The sequence below is a fragment of the Tenrec ecaudatus genome, chromosome 14 (genome assembly GCF_050624435.1).
Source record: "Tenrec ecaudatus isolate mTenEca1 chromosome 14, mTenEca1.hap1, whole genome shotgun sequence".
Taxonomy (NCBI): domain Eukaryota; kingdom Metazoa; phylum Chordata; class Mammalia; order Afrosoricida; family Tenrecidae; genus Tenrec; species Tenrec ecaudatus.
In genome coordinates this window covers 22,620,225-22,639,569 of record NC_134543.1, presented here as the reverse complement: position 1 = coordinate 22,639,569, position 19,345 = coordinate 22,620,225, and the positions used below count along the sequence as shown (strand labels likewise).

Genomic DNA, 19,345 nt, shown 5'->3' with positions numbered 1-19,345 from the left:
GATGCTACAGCAAAGAGTGGTGAAGAAACTAGATGATGCTCAACTATCAGAAGGAATAGTGTCCGGGGTCTTAAAGGCTTGTGTTCAAACAAACCTTCATCTAAGGGAGGTATCATCTAAGTCCACCTGGAAGAAACACACCAGCCTGTGTGATCCAAGGTTGCCCTAAAGAATACAATCTAAATCCGAAGGAGGGAGCGCTGTCCGAGCTTAAATTGGGAACACGTGGTTTGTAGAAGGCTGTGGGTGACAGTGGAAGCCCAAAGTCGATTTTCGGGGTCCCCACATGGATTAAGGTTCTCTCTGACCACAGTTGAGGGACGCAAAGACCAAGAGCAATGTGAAACTGACTATGGCAGATGTCATTAGGTTAGCATGTAATATCTTATCATTTGACGTCCCTTTTGATCTGTTTGAAAGTATTTCTGTCTTTAAAAAAGTGAAGGTGGAATACATGTAGACTAAGCTTCTAGTGACGCCCCTTTGACAGTTGAGCAGGCACGTGAATAGCCTTTGTGTCGTGCAGAATTCACTGGGAAGTGGATTGGTAAAAAGGCACCAATGTTAAAATTTAATACCTTATCCTTTGGTCTACCGTTTGACTCATTTAAAATTTGTTCTAGTTTTTAATATTTTCTACTTTCTTGAGGTTTTTCTGTTTTACATTGTTATAATTGTTAGTTAAAATTTTTTTGGTTATTTTTCTTTTAAAAATGTTCTGTATATGAAATCCAAGTTAGCTTAGCCTATAGAGACAGTAACTAGATTAATGGTTACCTTGGGGTATGGTTCCAGGGGAAGCCAGGGCAGGAGTGATGGAAAGCTAAGAAAGATGAGTATAAGAATGAAGACAATGTTCTAAAATTGATTGTGGTAATGATTGTACAACTTATTAATGTGATTGAACTATTGAATTGTATAGTTTGGGAATTTTGTGCCAATAAAACTGTTTAAAAAAAAAGGAAGAAGAAGGACAAATACAGGGCATCTGGGAAGGAAGTGAGAAGAATGCTGTTACATTGAAGGAATTGCAATAAATGCTACAAAACAAAAATAAAACATATATTTTAAAAAAGCAGTGTGTATTTAAGAATAAGCCAATTTAAAAAAATTAAAAGATCATTTTAATTGGAGGCTCTTACCACTCTTATTAACGATCCATATACCAAATGTATCAAACGTATTTGTACATATATTGCCATCATTCTTTTCAAGATATTTACTTTCTACCAAGCTCTTGATATCAGCTCCTCTTTTTTCCCTCCCTCCCCCACCTGATCCTTGTGACCCCTTGATAAATTACAAATTATTATTTTCATATTTTACACTGAACACTGTCTTCCTTCCCCCATGGTTACTGGGTTACATAGGGGGCATGTGGTTATATCTCTATCATTGTGATCGGTTGCCCCTTCCTTCTCTCCTCTCCCCACCTTCCCTCTACCCTTATGGTATCGCCATTCCCATTCCTGTTCCTGGATTCCGTGTGCTGTGAGCTCTTATGGCAGCACTGGGGTCATGATAGACAGGGGTGAGGAAGCCTCAGGGAATCAGAGGAATATTGTGTGTTTCATCGGTGCTTTACTGGCCCTGGTTAACTGAGCCTTCTCTGTGATCCCTTGTAAATGGACCTCCCCTTCTCTACCTATTTCTCCTTTCTGTATTTATGTGCGAAAGATGTGTGTGATTATTTGAACCTATATGAACAAGAGTTCTTTCTGGTTGTGAGATTTGAGTTTCGAATCTTAATATTTGGCTTTGTGATTTTCTGAGTTCTTCATATTTTTATAATAATTGAGTTAGAATAAACTCAGTGGAAGTAGGTTTTTGTTTTTTAAAGCCTTTTCTTTTAGAAATGACAGCATTTTAACTATAAAGCTACAGATTGTAAAAATTAAAAAATCAACAACAACCAGGAACAACAACTAAAGTAGAGACTGGAAGGAATATGACAGGCATTCCAAACCAAACTCCAAACTCACTGCGATTGTGTTGGTTATGACTCACAGCCTCTCCTCTAGGGTCACTGGGAGACACAGGTATTAAAAAGCGTGAATTCCAGTTTTGGGGTAGGATGATTACTCCCCCTCATCCCCGCTTCCATTATTCCCTATTTAAAAAATTTTCTAAAATGTTAGAGAAAAATGTAAGGAAAAATAAGTTGAGTACATTTATTTTCTGTCGATGGAAGAGCACCTGTGCTGGTCTCCTGTATGGGCTGCCTAAAGAATCCAGGGACAGGCTGGTGGAGCCCCTGGCTCGCCGGAGGGGCAGTAGGTGCTGCCATGATGAGCTGCAGGGCGACAGAGCAGCATGGTCCAGGGCACACTCGGGTGGTCCCGGGGAAAAGTCGCCGTGTCTGGGAGCCGGGAGTCTCCTTTGAAGCACTTTGTGAATCATAGAAATTTCCAGAGAACAGTCAAACCTATTCATTATTGCATATATTTAAATATGCCATGAGTCAATTTCCCCCTTGAAGCATAACACCCAGTAAAGTCTGAGAACACTCATAGGTCTTAGCTTTTTAATTCGCCTCGTAATGGAATTTTATTCTGCGTATTAAGCATTCAACACAAAGGGAATGATGCCAATGAAAATGAGTGGAACAATACAAATTTCATACCACAAAGTTAGAGGGGATTTGTTATATTCATAGGAGGAAGATAGGATGCAAAAGGAAAAATAAGTAAAACACAAAACTAGCCTGACTACAAGGAAGCCATGCAAAAATGACGCTCTCCGCCACGCTGTCCCAGGGAAGCAGAAAGAATAGGAGGTTGGAAGTCAAATTCCAGTATCTTCACCTAGTTTCCTTCTGAAAATCGATTCTTTTGTTGACGTGACTAGGTTTGATTAGATTCAGCCAGTTGATTCCAACTCCATGTGGTCCCGCATGCACCAGAATTGTGTCTGTTTTCTTTTCTTTCTTTAATGAAATACTTTTATTGGGGGCTGTTACCTTTCTTACCACAATCCATATAATCATCCACGTGTCAAGCACATTTGTACATTTGCTGCCATCATCACTTTCAAAGCATTTTCTTTCTACTTGAGCCCTTGGTATCAGCTTCTCACTCCCCCCCCCCCTCCCCGCCCTCCATCTCTCATGAAACCTTGATAAGTTATAGATGATTATTTTCATATCTTATGTCATCCTCTGTTTCCCGTCACCTACTTTTCTGTTGTTAATCCCCCTGGGAGGGGGTTATATGTTGATCCTTGTGATTGATTTCCCCCTTTCCCTCCCCATCTCTCCCTTATCCTTTGATATCGCTGCTGTCATTGTTGACCCCGAGGGATTTATCTACCCTGGATTCCCTGTGTTGCAGACTCTTGTCTGTAGCAGTGTGCATGCTCTAGTCTAATCCAATTTGTAAGGTAGAATTGAGGTCATGATAGTGGGGGGAGGGAAGGAAGCATTAAGGAACTAGAGCAGTAGTATTCAACCTTCCTATGCAGCGACCCTTTAAAACAGTTCCTCAGGTTGTGGTGACACCCCCACCCATAAAATTATTTTCGTTGGTACTTCATAACTGTAATTTTGCCACTATTATGAATCAGGTGATCCCCATGAAAGGGTCGTTTGACCACCAAAGAGGTCTCACCCCACAGGTTGAGAACTACTGAAGTTGAGGAAAGTTGTGTTTTATTGGTGCTATACTACACCCTGTCTGGCTCATCTCTTCCTTGTGACCCTTCTGTGAGGGGATGTCTAATTGTCTATAGATAGGCCTTGGGTCTCCACTCCAGGCCCCCCCCCCCCCATTCACATTGGGTATGATTTTTTTCTGGGTCTTACCTGCCTGATACTGATCCCATCGACACCTCATGATCACACAGGCTGGTGTGTTTCTTCTATGTTGGCTTTGTTGCTTCTCAGCTAGATGGCTGCTTGTTTATCTTCAAGTCTTTAAGACCCCAGATGCTATATCTTTCAATAGCCGGGCACCATCAACTTTCTTCACCATATTTACTTATGCACCAATTTGTCCTGAGCAATTGTGTCGGGAAGGTGAGAATCACAGAATGCTGGATTATTAGAACAAAATGTTCTTGTGTTGAGGGAGTACTTGAGTCAAGGCCAATGTCCATCTGCAACCTTAATTCTAAACATATAGATATAAGTACATAGATCTACTCCCCTCTCACTATATATAAATATATTTACATGTGTACATTCCTATATTTAGACTTCTATAAATGTCCTTTGCCTCTCTATTTTTCTTTTACTTTCCTCTTGTCCCACCATCATGTTCAGTTTTCATTCAGGTTTATTACATCCACACTGCTACATTGCTCTTGATTAAGCCCCATTAGGCATCCTATGCCCTTCTCCCCATTGATTTTAGTTCACTTGTTCCTTGTCCCTGGGTTGGTCTGCCAAGCCCCTTCCTTTTTCCCATCTCCCCTTCTCCCGTATCCTCTAAACCATTGGTCCCATTCTTATCATCTCAAAATTGTTTATCCCTCCTATCTTATCTAGACAGATGTACAGAGACATTAATAAGTGAAAAAGCCAGGCAAAGCCAAATAAAACAACAAAGGGAGTCAAAACCAACAAAACAATAATAACAACAAAAACAAAATAACAAGAAGCCACTGACAAAAATAGTTCAAGGTCTGTTTGTTGACCTTTATGAGTGTGGGCCTGTCGAGTCTGATGGGGTGCCAGACTCTGTCTCCAGTCTATTTTTGGTATTCCCCAGGGATTTTATCACTTTGCTCCCCTTGCTGCTCTGTTGCATGCCCTCAGTGCCTCTGCCCAGCGCGATGGGGTTAGATTGGGCACAGTTCCTGCACTGTGTCTGCAGTGTTGTTCCCTGTAGCACTATGGTTCAGTGATTTTGTGTCTCATGGTAGGGCCTGCCCTATGGTCCTCTCTGTGCCCTGCCCTATTGTCTGCTCTGAGCAGGAATATTGTCCTTGGGGTTTGGTGGACCAGGATGTGTTCCCCTTCCTCTGCATCCCTCTTCATTTGCTCCTGTGTGCTATGATCAGACGTGCCCCTCACCCCAAGCTGTAGTTTCAGTGTTGTCCTCTGAAGTGCAGTCTTCTGGGGGTAGGGGGGAGGTGTCCACATAGTTGGGATTGGGGTCAGCCCTGCAGACCTCTCTATTAGCTCCATGGTACATACTGGTATGTTGTATTCAAGTCTTGTGCATCAGGTTGAAGCCTGGTGTCTCTCTCCCTCTTCTGTGGCAATATAAGCTATACTCTCCCCTTGGGTGGGTTAGTGCCCTGCTTCCCCTGCACCCATGTCTTTTTTCTCCCCCCTTTCTTTCCCCCTCCTATTTATTTGGCTGTCATAAGTATCCCTGGATTGGATTTGGCCCCTTCCATTGTACTTGGACCTCATCCCAGGAATATATGTATACAGTAGCTTTTCCCATATGCCTCATTTTTAAAGTTTACCTTAGTGGACTCACGTACTTCTCCTTTTGTGCTTGGCTTACTTCACTTAGCATGATTTCCTCCAGTTCTTCCCATGTGGTGATGTGCTTCATGCGTTCATCGCTGCTTTTTAGGGATGCGTAGTGCTCCATGGTATGTCTGTACCACAGTTTTTTGATCCATTTGTCCTTTGATGGAAATTTGGATTGTTTCCAACTCCTTGCGATTGTGAACTGTGCCACGATGAACATTGGAGCACAGATGTCTGGCATGGTTTGTTTTTTGCCTCCTCTGGGTGTATGCCCAGTAGCAGGATTGCTGGGTCGTATGGCAGCTCGAATTCCATCTGTTTCTGATAGCGCCAGATCCGTTTCCACACTGTGTCTGTTTTCATTGGATCACTTTTGAGAAGCTTATCACCAGGTGTTTCTTTCCAGGTGCTTCTGGGTTGATTCAAACTTCCAAACTCTGAGCCGAGGGCATTAGCTATTCTTTTTAACCATGTAGGCATTCCACCTGTGTAAAAAGTGAAGGATTCAGTGATGCTAATTACTTTGGAGTGTGTGGGGGAGCAAAATAAACCTCCTCCTCTTGGAATGACCACCGAACTCTATACCAGTGCCCTGTACCACCTGTATCTGAAAAATGAGGGCTCCTCCTACCTGCTCTCTCTATATTCACCTCAACAAATGACCACCTCACACATGGAGTTTACTGGAGGGTCTGCAGTATTGACATGAATACCCAGATCTCTACCACTATGGCTCACCAAGGAAATAGAACACATACAACAACACACAGATACACACATGCATATACATACTATACATATGTAAGAGTCTATATATTTAGAGAGATAAATAAAAAAACACATAAATCCATTTTCACTGCCATCCAGTCAGTGCTGACTCACAGCGACGCCCTGTGGGCTTTGGAGACTGTGACTGTTAAAGGGAGTAGAAAGCCCAGTCTTTTTCCAGAGGAGCTGCTAGTGGTTTCGAACTGCCAAAGATGTGTATCACAGCCCAATGTGTAACCACTACACACACACACACACACACACACACACACACACACACACACAGAGAGAGAGAGAGAGAGAGAGAGAGAGAGAGAGACAGACAGACAGAGAGAGAGAGACAGAGAGAGAGATGCATTTATTTATTTAAAGGAATTGACTCATGAGATTGTGAGGGCCAAAGGTCATAGGGCAGGCCAGCAGGCCGGAAATGCAGGACTATTTCTTGGCTGCAGCCATGAGTAGGCTTCTTTCTTCCTACTCGCTGTTTCACACTAGCATTAGACACTTTGGGAGGTTGAGCGTGAAGTTTGCATTGTAATCCAGTCACTCACAGAGTCAGACTCTGGGCTTAGCTTTCGACCACTCTCACACCTGCACGTGTAGGAGATAATGTTTACTCTCTGACATGGTGCCTCATAGGTCATCTTGTTAGAGCTTCAGCTGGCAATTTGAAGCTCTAAGCCCATTTCTTCCCCCCCCCCCTACATTGTCCAGTGCCATCGGGAACAACCAGCAGGTCTCCTTATAGTCATTAGTTTGGCAAAAATGTTTAAGGTAATAAGTACATGGTTCCCCATACATTGTCTCTTTTTAATATTTGTTTTTAAGTGTCTACTGGTGGTATTTTGCATATACCTATGGCTACATCTACCGTCGACTCTATGTGTCCTCTTTACTACTGGAAATAAAATCATTAGTGCCTTTACCAGATCCAGTTCTGGTGTAATCAGTTGAACTAGAATTTCCTTGGGAATGTGCCCTGCTTCCAATATAAGTGGATGCTGTGGAAACACTTTCTTCTCTTCGGCTGGGTCTGGGTCCTACATCTAGCTCATGGACCTGAGCCAATGACCAGCCACCTTGCCTGTTGATCCCTGCAGCAATCAGTGACCTGCCACCAGAGCTGCCATCTGGCTTAGTATCTGACCCGTCGGACTCATTTGTCTTTCCAGTCACAAGCCTGACCTGCCCTCCCTGGATTCACCAGCCTCTGCAGTCCCTAACCTGTGCTTTTCCTACTGATCCTTGGTCCATCAGCCCCTACAGTTACTCAAGTTCGGAAAACCCTCCAGCTTAACATCTGCCCCATTGACTTGGACCTAGACTGGACAGGCTGCTTCTCTAATGGGTACACCATTTCTTGATATAAAAGTTTTCTCTCTACATATACAATCCTCACTGGTTTGGCTTTTCTCGAGTACCCGGTCTAAAATACCCATGTATCTGCTTGTCAATTATAGTTCGGCATTACTGTTACTGCAGGGTTGGGTATGTAATAGTTTTTACTGTGTTGCCTTTTACGCTTGCATGGCTCCTAGTGTCTTTCTTTGTCTTTGTCATGTTGCACCGCCCTCCCCTTTATTGTGTATTTTCTTTTGCTTCACCCAAGTGAATACGTGTCTACGCTCTACTCATTGACAGTCCTTCCCTTCTGGCTCATCTATGGTAACAATCAGAACAAATTCCTCTCTGTGTGTAAGCCTTTTCTTGTATTTTTATATAGTATTTTCATACAATTTTTGCCCTTTTGCGATTGGCTTATTTCACACAACATAACGTCCTCTAGGTTCATCAATGTTGTGAGATGTTTTGCAAATTCATCATTATTCTTTAATGTTGCACACTATTCATTCCATTATTTGTATGGTTTGTTTCTCTACTTGTCAGTTGAAGAGCACTTCGGTTGTTCTCATCCTTTTTTACTGTAAAAAAATGCTGCAATGCACGTAGGTGAGCATTTGGGTCTCAGTTTTTATTTATGTAGGATATATACACAGTAGTGGGATTGCTATCTTATAGTGTGGGTTTACATTTCTACCTTTTAAAAGAAGGAGTGGGTGTATCAATTTACACCTGCAGTGTACAAATGCTCCAGTCTTCCCATACACTCGTCAGCATGTTTTCTGGTTTTCACTTATCATTGGTAATATTGCTGGGGTGAGAGGATATTGCATTGTTGCTTTGATTTGCGAATGACGAATGGTTGTAAACTTCTCTTCATCTGTTTGTGTGCTTCATGAGTACCTTCTTTGGTGAAGTGTCTGTTCATGCCCATTACCCAGTGGGCAGGTTTTCAAGGCACTACTGGCCCATGGAAAAGCCAAGAGGCTCATACATTAGATTGGGAGCACCTGACCTTGAAGACCTTTATTACAGCGCAGAGGTTGTCCATTATGTTGCTGCCTAATTCCAGGGTGTGTATGCTTGGAAAGCCTATGCCTGCCGTGAAAATGGCCCTGACTATCTTTGCTGAAGGCTGACCATCACCCCTCCCCTCTTTAGTTCATGGCTAATCAGCAAACTGGCATCATGACCCATTGGCTTGGGTATCATAACCCGTTCGCTAAGTTTCAAAAGTAGATCAGCTGGCCTTTCTTCCTCGACAGTCTTTGTCTGGCAGCTCTGCTGCGACCTGTCCCCATGGGGCATCCTGTCGGGATTTGAAATACCAGTGGCAATGCTTCCAGAATGATAGCAACAGTCAGCTGCCACAGCATGACAAACTGGCAGGCAGATGGTGGTCTGCCTGAACCAAATGCCTCGAAATCAATCCCCACTCATGGAAAGGAGTTTATTTGATGACCCTGGAAATGAACGTCTTGGTAGGCAAGTAATATGCATGGAACAGAAAGGTAGGTCCACAGAGACTTTAGAGCAGGAAGCAGTTGCAGTTATTGTCTCAACTTCCCAGATTAAAGCTCTCTTGCTTCTAGCTAAATCACGTTTGACGACCCTGGTTTCCTTATGTGGGGATTAGAAGTCAGTGTCTTGGAAGCATGGGTTTCACTCATGATGAGTCTCAGGCAGACGCTGTGACAGGACCGAGGCCAGATTGTGGTGGGCCTTCTCTCTCCTTCACCCCCATTTTCTGTCCCTCCTCTCTTCCTGTCTCCAGGGCCTGCCCATTTGCAAGCAGGAGAAAGCACACATGTGGAAATTCCAGAATGGAACAAAAAAGACCTTAGAAAGAGGAGACATGATCTCATAGAAGAGGATGTTTATTTACCCGAGCCTTGGAGAAGTTCCTTCTAAGAGCATGATTGTGGAAGCCGAGGAGACAGACACCTGTGAGTGAGCCAGACGCTTACATACGTTAGAGTCTTAATGACCATTGCCTGTGGGCCCTGACAGCTAAAGGAATGAGCAGCAATTTAAAGACAAGCTCCTGGAGTTGTCTTTCGCCGTACAGACGTTTATTTTCTATCTTTACGGGGCTTCTTGAACTTCTTTTTACATTTGGAGAGAGGGAGGGGAACGTTCTTGGAAATTCAGAAGACTTGGGTGAACCCTACCTACAGACATAGCTCACCACCCAGCTTTTGGTTTAACTCACTGCGGTGGCTTGAGTGTTGCCATGATGCTGGAAGCTATGTCACCAGTGTCTCAAATATCAGCACGTCAGGTTTTATTAGTGCTGCCAAACCAAGACAGAATAGTAAGAAGGACTTGGCGACCTAGCTCTGAAAACGAGGCAGTAGAAATCCCCTGGATAATAGCAGAATATACATCGTCAGAGATGCTGCTGCAAGATGCCCACCATAGGTTGGAAGGCACTGAAAGTACACAGTGGCTACAGTGGATGCGAGCAGGCCCTGTGGTTGGCACAGAACCAGGAGCCATTTTGTTCGGTTGTTTTGGGGATTGCTGTGACTTGATGGCAGCTCCCAACAGCAGCAGAGACATGAGGTGCCAGGAATGAGAGCCTGAAAGTCAGCCGCCAGGGCTACCAATGGGATAGTTTGTTCTGGAACCCACTACTGCACTTGGAAAGGCTGGAAAAATTGGGCGTGATCAATGGCCTCTTTAGGACCGAATGTAAGAGTCAGATCTTTGGAATAATGCACACGGCTGCCACCTGAAAGTTTGGAGGTTCCAGTCCCCCCACAGGTGCTCAGAAGAATGACTTAGAGATCTACTTCTTTTAAAAAAAAGCCATTAGAAACCTTTTGGAACACAGTTCTATTCTTGACTTATGGGGTTGCCATGAATCCAGACATCATGAATCAGGGTCACTATGAGTCTGGGCTGCCATGGCTTGGCATTGGCTGGATGGACACCAGAGGCCCTTTTTGGTAGATAAATTCTTTCTGACAGAGGGGGAAGAAACTAAAGAGCAAACCGAGTATTTCATTACAAGGGTAGATACGTTCCAGATAAGATTTACCTTACAACCCAACAGATGCCCCTCTCTAGGTAAGGGCACAGGTTGGGAGAAAAGAAGATGCCGAGACTTAGGATGAGGACATCTGGGTTGATGTTTTAATACACACAGTCTCCTAACCTCCTCTATTCCTCTGCCCCAGACCTGCAGAAGGAACCTACTCCTCTTGGTAATTAATATGAGATTGAGAGCCACTGCCGCTTGGAATTAGGATGGACTAGAAATGAAAGGAAATATGTGAAAAATATGGGAAAATTTGTGTTCCCATGGTCACCAATGCTCCAGTGGTTTCTTGTAAATGTTACAGAAGCCAAAGAGTAGGAAGCAATTTAATACCTTGATGAATCAGGTATTGTAATAGAAATAAATATAGTGTGTCTATGTGGAGATTAGGTATAGTAAATCTTACATGTCGTCAAGATAGAAGATATTTTTCTTTTTCCTATTTTCCAATTTGTTTTCAGTTTTATTTCATGAAATAATAATAACAATCCTCACAACAGTGATTAAACTAATAAATAACATTGTACATTAGGGCATGAGAATAAAGAATGCATATTATAAATAATAATAGTTTATTTATGACACTGTCTTTACTCACTCTTTGTAGTCTCTGAGCAAGGTGGTTGGGCAACTCAAAAATCTATTATGGAGAGAATGAGGGTGGTCGGAGCAGAGACCCAAAGCCCATCTGTAGACAATGGGACATCCTTCCACAGAGGGGTCATAGAGAAGGGATGAGTCAACCAGGGCACAGTAAAGCACCAATGAAACACACAATATTCCTCTGGTTCTTTGAGCCTTCCTCACCCCTCACTCTCATTATCCCAGTGCTGCCTCTCACTTCGGACTAGACCAGAGCATGCACACAGGTATAGATAAGATATAAGAGCTCATGACACATGGAATCCAGGAACAGGAATGGAAACAGTGATACCAGAAGAGTAGGGGGAAGGTGGAGAGGAGAGGAGGAAGGGGGAACCGGTCACAACGATCGACACCTAGCCACATGCCCCGCTCCAGGAGGACGAACAACAGAAACCATGGGGGAAGGGAGACAGTGGTCGGTGTAAGATATGAAAATAATAATTTGTAATTTATTAAGGGATCATGATGTAGGTGGGGGAGGGAAAAAAGAGGAGCTGATACCAAGGGCTCAATAGAAAGTAAATGTCTAGAAAAGAAGAATGGCATCCTATGTACAAATATGCCTGATACAATTGATGTATGGATTGTTATAAGAGTTGTAAGAGCCCCCAATAAAATGGTCTTTTAATAATAAAAAAGCAAAAAAATCTATTATGGAAATACACATGTACACACCTATGCTCAGGATATGTAGTTTTATATATTCTACTTAAAAGAAGACATTATCTAAATGACCATTTACAAAGAAAATGGTAATAGGTTAAAAATCACTAGAGTTGGGGGACATTTATTGAATTTATATGCTACTGAGACTGGGTTTCATGAATCTCAAACCCTAATTGGATATTTTTGGAATACAAACAGATAAGATCTTAGTAAAAATTGTTGACTCTCAGGTGGAACCCTGCATTCCCATAGCTTTGTTTTTTCTAGAAAACCTATGCCTATTAATATCAGTGGCTAAGAGATGTCAAGATTTCCTGGACTAGTACATTTTTTAAAATAAGTTTTTGATACAATCTATTTGCTACCTAAGTTTATTTGAGAAAGAAAATCACTACATCTTTTAACGACTATTATTCTGTGAAACCTGTGGTAGAGCAAACATTTTTAATATGGCGATTGTACTCATTCCTCTGTCACTTCCACCCAATGATTTCATGAGACTACGACTACGCTAACATGGCATGTGGAAGATTAGAAAGGATTGGTCAGTTTTCATCACCACGCCTAGCTAGAAGGATGAGTCATCCATCAAAAACTCAACAGTTTCTGAGGTAGCAGGAGAGAGACAGAAATCCCCTGGAGCACCGGAAGGGCATGTCTAAGAGCTCTGAAGTGGTGGTGGTCCCTGAGACACGACTGCAGGGAGATGATGAGACAGCAAAAGAACAGCGCTGAGTCTTCAGGATGCTGCAGAGACCATGGGATAGGTGTCTGAGCGGCCGAGGACCGAGAGAGACTTGGTTGCTGAATAAAGAGATGTTGCTGTGGACCAGTGACTAGTGGTAACCTATTCACTTCCCTAGACACCCCCCATCATTGTGAACTCATTGTGAGTTCTGTGTGGCCATTCCAAAGAATTACTGAACCCCGCGGAGAGCTAGAGAGCCGTGAGAGCAGCAATTGATGTCAGAGCAGGTGAAGAATGGTGGGCTGTGGACCCTTGTCCCTTGGGAACAGGAGAGCCAGCAGAAGCAGGAGATGGGCTCTCCACACTGTTTACTGCCCATGAAAAGAACACTAACTTTAATGCTGGCAAAGTGTGGGGGATCTAATATCCCAAGGAATGACTTGAACTTATTCAACAAACTAATAAAAACCAGCATCCTAAAAGCCTCTTGGTTGTCTCAGCTATCTTATTTTGCTGGAGATCAATGGGGGGAAAAAAGTCAAGCCAGGAATTGATGATGTACCTGGACAGAAGTTTAGGAACCACTAATGTAAGACATTCCTTTGAATTAGATTTGAGAAAATTTTAATTATTGTCACTGATGAGATAGGAAAAGCACTTTACAAGATGATTTAAAGTCACTTGCTTTGGGCAGGTGATCGCATCCTTAAGCATCACAGCCCACTGGGAGACATAACACAGATTGCTACCTCTGCCTGAGTTTCTGAGCCAGTGGGAGAGTAGGGATCAGAATTTGTATTTCTAGTGATTTTCCAGGTGCTACTGCTGGTGCTGGTCTGAGGTCTGAACTCTGAGGACCACTACCCTGGGTTCTAAGAAGGACCATGGCTAAAATACACAGTCTGCTTTCAAGGAACTTTATATGATGTTACTAGTCTTCATAGTAATGAAAAGGCAGATTCAGCTACAATCTGTATTTCACAAAATTGAAAATGCAATGATTTTCCCCAAGTCTTCCCACAGTCTGGGATGCCCAAATTCTTGTGTCTTTTAGATGCATGGTGGCACATCTTTCTAGAACCTGTGTAAATAGCATCCTATCTTGCAGATGATATTAACTGGAGTTCCCAGGTAGAATTGATCTATCCATCCACCCACCAACCTACTACTTACCTATATATATATATATTTTAAAAAAATGCATTGTTGTCACCACTAGATTATGGGTTTGTGGAAAATAGATGCAGCAATTAGTTTTTCTTTGAATTCAAACATCTGGCACAATGCCTGGCATTGAGTGTGTCCATCTTTTTGGCATCTCATGACAATAGACCAATGAGTGAGTTGAGTAATCATCAAGGGAATTTGATCTCTATCCCCATACAAGTTTCAGACTAAATACCTTGTCATCCTCCCTTCCCCACCTCAATTATCTTAAGTCGTGTGCATAGCTGTTTTAAAATCCTCACTTTGGAGGTGTCTTCTACTAGTAAATAAGTCAAATACCGAAACAAAACCCCAGTTCCCTTCCCTGTAAGTTGCAAGCCTTCATGAGCTATGCACTGAGCTGCAAGGTGAGTGGGTGGAGCCTGCCCCCTCCCCGCCCCCCCCCACCCCCGCAGCTGCTCCTTGGGAGAAAGTAGCCTTTCTGGTCCCCTGAAATGTTACAGTCTCGGAAACCCACAGGGCAGCAATTCTCAACTTGTGTGTTGTGACCCCTTTGGGATTAGAATGACCCTTTCACAGGGGTTGCCCGATTCATAACAGTAGCAAAATGACAGTGATGAAGTAGCAACGAAAATAATTTTATGGTTGGGGGTGCCACCACAACATGAGGAACTGTATAAAAGGTCGTGGCATTTGGATGGTTGAGAACCGCTGTCAAAGGGGGCAGTTTTACCCTTCCTAGGAGGTCGGTATGAGTCCGAATCGACTTTGAGGGCAGTTTTTCGTTTGCTTGTTTTTAAGCCCAACTGCCTTTTCTAGATTCTTCCATACATCCCCGGTAAAAGTTCATGCGTCTTTCCTATCAGCCTGGGCTTATAATGCCTTAAATACCCAAATTCTCACCATTGGAGTCGACTTCAAGATAGAACGATTTGAGGTGTTGGGCATCCCCTTCAGTCTGCAGCTCTGGGATGCTGCTGGAGAGAAGAGATTCAAATGTATTGCATCCACCTATTACCAAGAAGCTCAAGCCATTATCGTTGTCTTCAGCCTGAACGACGTGGCCTCTCTGGACCATACTAAGCAGTGGCTGGTCGAGGCACTCAAGGAGAACAGCCCTTCTGGTGTGCTTCTCTTCCTTAACTCCTGCTCAGTATGTGCTGATGCCGAAGGATGTACTCAAGGTGGCCCGGGGGATGAAGGCTGAGTATGGGGCAGTCTCGTCTCCCACAGGTGAGAATGTTTGAGAATTCTTCTGAGTGGCTACACTGACTTTTGAGGCCAACATGCTGGCTGAGCTGGAGAAGTCAGGGGTCTGGTGCCTTAGGGACATTGTCTGCATCAAGAGTAATGGCAGCAATTTCTACCTAACTGCCAGCAAGAAGCCTGTATTCTGCTCATGAAGGGCCAAAGAGCTGCCCCTTGGTGGCAGTATCCCCAGAGGGGTAACTGGGACCATGCTACTCATTTCCTGTTCCCAGGCACCAAGCCAAAGACTGTCTCCAGGGTCTCCCTAGGGCACCCAGCAGGTGGGGTGAAGTGATCCTTGCTGTTTTGTTCAGCCTGCTGGGACCTTTGGGCATGAGGAGGCCTAATTATACCAGCTCATGTGTGCCTTGTGCATTAAACTCTTATGTCCTTTAAAAAATAAGAAATATCCAAATTCTAAACTCTTCAAGGATTTTTGAATTTCACAAACTATGGGATAATAAATATGCTTTGGATATCCCTTAGAAGGAATAGAAATCAGGAGTTGGTTTTGGCTCTTTTTGTTAGATTTTCAAGATCAAAGATTCTTGGTTGTGTGACCCAGGTACACAGGCAAAGACTGATTGACTGTAGAAAAGGCAATCATAACATATATTACATTTATTACTAAGTCCATGAAGGCAGAGATGAAAGAGAAAGACATATTTGGGCTATAAACCTGGACCCAGAAATATAAGCATATACTGATAATAGTGGGAGTGTGGGGGTCTCAGGATTTTTAAGTCATTTCCTGAAGCTGACAAAATATAGTTTCTGTAAAATCATAAGTAAATGAAGTGAAATGAGAGCAACATTTTATTAATTTTGGTCCACATGCACTATTTCCATAATATTTAATGAGTAAGAATAACTCATTAATTCTCAGTTGTGCTTAGATTGTGAAAATGCTTTCATTTTAGGAACAGGGTACGCTACCCTCACACAGGAAGACAGAGTTAATGAAAATCTGTTTAAAGTGCTTTGTTACCTTTCATTCAAAGGTGGCTACGAATGCCACATGCTATTAGAAGCAGCAATTGTGGCTTTATTTGTAGGCAATTCAATTATGGAAAATACCCAGAAAGAAGTTGTGAAGAGAACACCATTAACCCACCTAGTGGTTGTCTTCCGTTATGAACGTTTTAAAGACGAATCAGTTGGTATCCTTGTTTGCAAATGAGTGCAGAATTGGATTGTTCATTGAGCAACCGTTCATTGAGATCATAAGGGGAAAGAAGTAATGTACAAGAAGCTCCCTTGGAAGTGAGCCTTGGGGAGGGGGCGTTCTGGGATAGTTGGGGAAGAACAAATTTGCTTTTAGTCTTGCCTGATCAGAAGGGATTCTTCATTGTTAAGATAAGAGCAACTCGGTTAAGCAATATCCAATTACCCTTTATTTTTCAAGCTCAAGATGAGTTAGCTTCTCTGGAGTTTTCCCAGCATTTTCTGCCTGCCATTTTCTTGTCAATGCATAATATGTTGCTTCACATCAGCATGGAGTCCCTGGGTGAGGAAGTGACTAACTTCCTTGCTAACCAAAGCCCCCATCAGAAGAAAGGACTGGCAATCTACTTCCAAAAAATTCAGCCATTGAGAGCTCGATAAGGCACAGGTCTACTGTGCCACACATGGGGTTACCATGAGTAGGAAGATTTGCGCCCCGAGTCCCCACCCTACCCCAAACCAGTCTATCTGTTCAGACTTCTGCCAACTGCTTGGCTCATGTTTGCTTGTGGTTTTAGCAACTGTATTTAAAAAGATTTTTCCTTAATTTTTGTCTCTTTCCCATGTACAACCCAAACCTGGACAAGGTAGTTTTACCTAGGTCATTTTGCTCAACTGATGGGTCCCTCATTCTCCCTTTGTACTACGCCTCAAGCCAGAGGGTGGGATCAGTCTCTGATTTGGATTTTGGCTTAAGAAGATGAAACAAACTCGGTGATCTTCAGGCAGAATGCATGTACTACCAGGTAATCAGCTAGGAGTTTAGGGCATACTTCTTTCCAGTTAATTAAAAAATTCTGTCCCTATTTGTGATATTTTTTGTGTGTGTGTGTGTGTGTGAAGGACCTCAAATGGGTGGAAGGGAAACTGGCTCTGGCAGGATTTGAGCATTCTTTCATATACTATCTTTGTTGTTGTTATTATAGGTGCCATTGAGTTGGTTCAGACTCATAGCAACACTATGTATAACGAAACCAAACATTGCCCGGTCCTGTGCCATCCTCACAATTGTTTAAGCCCATTCTTTCAGCCACTGTATCACTCTATCTCATTGAGAATCTTCCTTCTCCTCCCTGCCCCTGTACTTTACCAAAGCATGATGTCTTTTTTAGTAATTGGTCTCTCCTGATAACATGTCCAAAATATGTGAGATGAAGGCTCTTGAACCTTGCTTCTAAGGAACAGTCTGTCTGTACTTCTTCCAAGACAGATTTGTTTGTTCTTTTGGCAGTCCATGGTATTTTAAATATTCTCCGCCAGTACCATAATTTGAGTGCATCAATTCTTCTTTGGTCTTCCTTATTCTATTTCCAACTTTTACATGCATAAGGGATGATTGAAAATGCCACACATTTATTAAAAAATCATTTTATTGGGGGCTCATACAACTCTTATCACAATCTACCCATGCATCCACTGTGTCAAGCACATTTGTACATTTGTTGCCATCATCATTTTCAAAATATTTGCTTTCTACATGAGCCCTTGGCATCTGCTGCTCATATTTCCCCTCCCTCCCTGTCCTCCTTCATGAACCCTTGATAATTAATTATTATTATTTTGTCATGTCTTACACTGTCCGACGTCTCCACCTACTTTTCTGTTGTCTGTCCCCCGGGGGAGGGGGTTATATATAGATCGTTGTAATCGGTTCCCCCTTTCTACCCTACCTTCCTTCCACCCTCCTGGTATCGCCGCTCTCACCACTGGTCCTGAGGAGTTCATCTGTCCTGGATTCCCTGGGTTTCAAGTTCTTATTTGTACCAGTGTACATCATCTGTTCTAGCCAGAATTGTAAGGTAGAATTGGGATCATGATAGTGGGAGGTAGGGAGGAGGTGGAAGCATTTAGGAACTAGAGGAAAGTTGTATGTTTCATTGTTGTTACACTGCACCCTGACTGGCTCATCTCCTCCACTTGACCCTACTGTAAGGGGATGTCCAGTTGCCTACAGATAGGTCTTGGGTCCACACTTTTCACTCCCCCTCATTCATAATGGTATGATATTTTGTTCTTTGATGTCTGATACCTAATCTTGTTGACACCTTGTGATCACACAGACTGGTGTGCTTCTTCCATGGTGGGCTTTGTTGCTTCTGAGCTAGATGGCTGCTTGTTTACCTTCAAGTCTTTAGGATCCCAGGGCTTTATCTTTTAATAGCCAGGCAGCATCAGCTTTTTTCACTGTATTTGCTTATGCACCCATTTGTCTTCAGCAATCGTGTTGGGAAGGTGAGCTTCATGGAATGCCAGTTTAATAGAACAAAGTGTTCTTGCATTGAGGGAGTACTTGAGTGGAGGCCCAATGTCCATCTGCTACCTTAATACTAAACTTATAAATATATGCACAGAGATCTATTTCCCCATCCTCATATATATATTTACATTTATGTGCATATCTACATTTAGACCTCTATGAATGCCCCTTGCCTCCTAGTTCTTTCCTCTATTTCCCTTTACTTACCTCTTGTCCCACTCTTATGTTCGGGTACCAAGCACACCTTAACCTTTAAAGAAATATCCTTGCTTTTCAACAAGTTAAAGAGGTCTTGTGTAGCAGATTTACCCAATGCAATGCATCTTTTGTTCTCTTGACTGCTGCAGCTATGAAAATTGATTGTGGATCCAAGCAAAATGAAATCCTTGATACTTTCAATTTTTTCTCCATTGATCATGATGTTACCAATTGATCCAGCTGTGAGATTTCAGTCTTCTTTCCATTGCATCATACTCCATATAGAAGGCTGAAATCCTGGATCTTCATCACAAGTGATTCAAGTCCGCCTCATTGTCAGCAAGCAAAGTTGTGCCATCTATATGTTGTAGGTTGTTAATACACCTTCATTTAATCCTGATGCCAGAGTTTCTCAGCATAAAGATTGAATAAGTATGGTGATACAATACAACCCTTGATGCACACCTTTCCTGATTTTAAGCCATGTAGTATTCCCTTGTTCCTTTTGGATGACTGCCTCTTTCTTGATCCAGGTACAGGTTCCGAGTGAGCACTATGAAATGCCTGGAATTCCCATTCTTCTCAAGGTTATATATAGTTTGTTGTGATCTACACTGTCAAGTGCATTTGCATAGGCAATAAAGCACAGTAAATATTTTCTTGTAATCTCTGCTC

At 42.8% G+C, this 19,345-nt stretch overlaps 1 pseudogene; it reads left to right on the top strand.

Annotated features, from left to right (window-relative positions):
* The first annotated feature begins 12,404 nt into the window (after positions 1 to 12,404).
* LOC142426199 (ras-related protein Rab-34 pseudogene) lies at positions 12,405 to 15,146 on the top strand (annotated as a pseudogene).
* The last annotated feature ends 4,199 nt before the right edge of the window (positions 15,147 to 19,345 follow it).